Source organism: Gossypium hirsutum, chromosome D02 (assembly GCF_007990345.1).
Source record: "Gossypium hirsutum isolate 1008001.06 chromosome D02, Gossypium_hirsutum_v2.1, whole genome shotgun sequence".
Classification (NCBI taxonomy): Eukaryota; Viridiplantae; Streptophyta; class Magnoliopsida; order Malvales; family Malvaceae; genus Gossypium; species Gossypium hirsutum.
Genome location: NC_053438.1, coordinates 57,779,652 through 57,784,560, shown reverse-complemented (window position 1 = coordinate 57,784,560; position 4,909 = coordinate 57,779,652). Strand labels below are relative to the sequence as shown.

Below are 4,909 nucleotides of genomic sequence, written 5' to 3'. Positions count from 1 at the left end.
CCACCTTTGATTATTTATGGAGGTGAGTGATTCATTCAAGATAGCCGGTGTGGCTGAAGACGCACTAAGGTTAAAGTGATTTTCGTACTTGGTTCGAGATCAAGCATGAGCATGGCTCAATTCATTGCCACCAAGTTATATATCTACATGGCAAGAATTAGCAGAGAGATTTTTGGTTAAGTATTTCCCACCTAGCAAAAACGCTAAATTGAGGAATGAGATCACAACTTTCCAACAATTGGATGACGAGTTTTTGTATGAGGCTTGGGAGCGATTTAAGGAGTTACTTCGTAAGTGTCCTCATCATGGGATTCCTCATTGTATCCAGTTGAAGACATTCTATAATGGTCTCAATGCACATACAAGATTGATGGTAGATGCTTCCGCGAATCGTGCAATTCTGTCTAAGTCTTATAATGAGGCTTATAAGATCATCGAGAGGATTGCAAGTAATAACTATTAATAGCCAAAAAATTGAACAGCTTCATGAAGGCGAGTAGCCGGAGTTCATGAAGTTGACTCTCTCACTTCGTTATCGATTCAGGTATCGTCTTTTTCCTCTATGTTAAAATAGTTAACCGCTAATAGTACTAATAATTTTGCAGCTCAACCACCAAGTCCGTTTAAAGTAGTTTCCTGTATATACTGTGGGGAAGGTCATTCTTTTGAAAATTGTCCATCAAATCCCGAGTCAGTATACTATGCGGGGAACCAATATCAAAATAGGAGTGAACAAGGACCCTAGTCCAACTTCTACAATCCTTTATGGCGTAATCATCCTAAATTTTCTTGGAGCAACCAAGGAAATGGATCGAACAATAACTTATTACAGCAAAGACCCAACCAATCTCAAGGGTTTAATCAGCAAGCTCCAAAACCACCTTAAGCTGAGGTATCAAACAATTTGGAGAACTTGTTGAAAGTACATGGCAAAGAATGACGCTTTGATCTAAAGCCAAACAACAACACTGAAACATTTGGAAAACCAAATGGGTCAGTTAGCTACAAAGCTTCGTAATAGACCGCAAGGAACCTTGCCGAGCGATACTGGGAATCCAAGAAATTTGGGTAAAGAATATATCAAGGCAGTGGCATTGCAAAGTGGAAATACTCTGGAACCCCGTTTGATTGACGTCGATGATGAGCATGTTGAAAAGGAGGAAAGTCAACTACCTGTTGAAGTTCCTACACCAAAGGAATCAGAATCTGCAAAGTCTGACAAGGTAAACCCTGACCTAATGAATTTAGATATTTTAACATCTTCTTTGGATGCAGATTTACCTACTCAAAAAAGTTGTCCGATTCAACCGAAAGTTCCATCACCTCCATATCCACAAAGATTACAGCAACACAAGCAGAAATAAGAGGTACAATTCAAGAAGTTTTTGGATTTTCTGAAGCAATTACACATCAATATTTCGTTGGTGGAGGCTTTAAAACAAATGTCAAATTATGTGAAGTTTATGAAGGATATACTGTCCAAGAAAAAATTACTGAGTGAGTATGAGACTGTTGCTTTGACAAATGAGTGCAGTGCGCTCCTATAAAACAAACTGCCACCGAAATTGAAAGACCCAAAAAACTTTACTATACCCTGTAACATTGGTGAATCTTATTGTGGTAAAGCTTTGTGTGACTTAGGACCAAGTATCAACTTAATGCCTAAGTCTATTTTCAAGATGTTAGGGATAGGTGAAGTAAGACCTACAACTGTCACGCTTCAGCTAGCGGATCGATCTTTAGCATATCCCGAAGGAAAGATCGAGGATGTTTTGGTAAGAGTCGATAAATTTATTTTTCCAGCTTATTTCATTATTTTAGATTTTGAAGCAGATAAGGAAGTACCAATTATCCTTAGGAGACCTTTCCTAGCCACGGGAAGAACATTAATTGATGTGCAAAAATGTAAATCACCATTTGAGTTCAAGATGATCAGGTAACCTTTAACATTCTTAAAGCAATGAAATTTCTTGATCCGGCAGAGGAGTGTTCAGTTATGGAAGATATAGAAACCTTGGTTTCTTTGGAAAGCAATTTTGAAGAATATCCATTAGAGAAAGCTTTAGATCTTGACCCTTTGGATGATGAAGAATGTGAAGAAAACATGGCTTTGATGAAAGCCAATCTGAGAAATTATATTCAATCCACTCGGTTTGAACCGTTGGAGTTGGAAGTTAAAGAATTTGTGCAACCCAAGTTGTCAATCGAAGAACCACCTAAACTAGAACTAAAGGTACTTCACTCCCATTTGAAATACGTGTATTTAGGTGATTGTTCTACTTTGCTTGTGATTCTTTCAGCGGAATTGACAAAAGATCAAGAGGAGTGGTTAATTGTTGTTCTAAAGAAATTTAAGAAAACAATTGGTTGGAGCTTAGCTAATATTTGAGGTATAAGCCCTTCATTTTGCATGCATAAAATCATTTTAGAAGAATGTGAAAGAGCTCAAATTGACGGGCAAATGAGGCTCAATCCTATTATGAAAGAAGTTGTGAGAAAGGAAGTGATTAAATGGTTAGATGCAGGAATCATTTATCCCATTTTAGATAGTTCGTGGGTAAGTCTGGTGCAGTGTGTGCCGAAGAAAGGTGGAATCACAATTGTTGAAAATGAGCATAACCAGTTAATTCCAACGAGAACTATTACCGATTGGAGAATCTGTACTGATTACAGAAAGCTGAACAAAGCCACTCGGAAGGACCACTTTCTGTTGCCTTTTATGGATCAGATGTTAGATTGATTGACAGGTAATGGATTCTATTGCTTTTTAGATGCCTATTCGAGATATAACCATATAGTTGTGGCCCTGGAGGACCAACATAAAACAACCTTTACTTGTCCGTATGGTAAGTTTGCTTTTAGGCGAATGCCTTCTGGTTTATGCAATGCACATACAACTTTTCAACAATGCTTGATGGCAATATTTACTGATATGGTCAAAAATTTCGTCAAGGTTTTCATGGATGATTTTTCTGTTTTTGGTAACACTTGTGGTATCTATTTGAGTAATTTGGCTAAGGTACTGAAGAGATGCGAGGAGACGAATCTTTTCCTTAATTGGGAAAAATGTCATTTTATGGTCAATGAAGGAATTGTCTTAGATCACAATATCTAAAGAAAGGAATTGAAGTTGACAAAGCAAAGGTGGACGTAATTGAAAGATTATCGGCCCCAATTAATATGAAAGGAATCAGAAGTTTCTTAGGCCATGCCGATTTTTACCGAAGGTTTATCAAGAATTTCTTAAAAATTTCTAAGCCGTTGTGTTTGTTGTTAGAGAAAGATACAGTGTTCAATTTCAACAAAGCATGTTTGAAAGCTTTTGAAGATCTAAACAATCAGTTAATTATAGCCCCAATAATCGTTACACCTGATTGGAACTCACCTTTTGAGTTGATGTGTGATACAAGTGATTATGCTGTTGGAGCTATGATGGGTCAAAGAAGAAATAAAGTATTCCATCCCATTTACTATGTAAGTAGAATCTTGACGGAAGCCTAACTCAATTATACGATAATTGGAAAGGAACTATTTGTTATAGTTTTTACTTTTGACAAATTCCGTTAATATATTATAGGTACCAAAATTACAGTATTTACTGACCATGCGGCCATTAAATACTTGCTACTGCTTATCACAAAGAAATATGCAAAACCAAGGCTAATTCGTTGGATACTTTTACTCCAAGAATTTAACCTTAAGATCCAAGACAGAAAAGGTGTCGAAAATCAAGTAGCTGATCCTCTGTCGAGGTTGGAACAAGATAAGGTAACCTAGTCTGGTGTGCTTATCAACGAGAATTTCTTAGATGAGCACTTATTTGAGGTAAGTTAAATTCATGAAATACCTTGGTTTGCTGATTTTGTCAATTATCTTGCATGTGGAATAATTCCTCAAGAAATTACATACCAACAAAGGAAGAAATTCCTTCATGATAGTCAATATTATTTTTGAGAGGATCCGTTTTTGTTTAAACAGTGTGCAGATAATATAATCCGAAAGTGTTCAGTTGAAAGTGAGATTGCTGAGATCTTATATCATTGCCATTCATCTCCAAGTGGGGGACACTTTGATGGTTCATGTACTGCAGCAAAGATTTTGCAAGCAGGTTTCTTTTGGCATACACTATTTAAAGATGCTTACGCTTATGTGAAGAACTATGATAAGTGCCAAAGAACTAAAAATATATCAAGGAGGAATGAGATGCCCTTAACAAACATTTTAGAGATTGAATTGTTCGATGTATGGGGCATTGACTTCTTAGGCCCATTTCCTTCTTCATATTGGAACAACTACATAGTAGTTGATGTGAACTATGTATCCAAGTGGGTTGAAGCTGAAGCATACCTTACAAATGATGCTAAGGTAGTCATGCGATTCCTATATAAGCATGTGTTTACACAATTTGGGACACCAAGAGCTATTATTAGTGCTGAAGGTTCTCACTTTGTGAACAAATTACTTAAGTGTTTGCTTGAAAAATATGATATGAAGCAAAGATTGCTACTGCCTATCACCCCCAGTCTAATGGACAAGTTGAAAGAGTGAACCGTGAAATCAAAGGTATCCTTGAAAAGGTAGTACGCCCTAACAAAAAAGATTGGTCTCGAAGGCTCGATGATGCATTATGGGCCAATCAAACAAAATTCAAGACTCCGTTAGGAATGACTCCTTATTGGTTAGTCTTTGGAAAGGCATGTCATTTTCCTTTAGAATTGGAGAATAAAGCTCACTGGGCTTTGAAGTAGTTAAATTTTAATCTTAAGCAAGCCGGTGAGAGAAAGATGTTACAATTTTATGAGTTGGAAGAGCTGAGGTTCTTTTCCTATGAGAATGCCAAAATGTGTAAAGAAAGATCAAAGAGATGGCATGATAGTCATATACAACCTCGCGAGTTTAAAGAAGGTCA

General features: G+C 36.9%; 1 non-coding gene across 1 annotated transcript; it reads right to left on the bottom strand.

The window, feature by feature from the left end:
• Positions 1-205: 205 nt before the first annotated feature.
• LOC121215235 (small nucleolar RNA R71) lies at positions 206-312 on the bottom strand. The gene has a single exon (XR_005910964.1). It is a non-coding gene; the product is annotated as a small nucleolar RNA R71 (small nucleolar RNA).
• Positions 313-4,909: the final 4,597 nt, after the last annotated feature.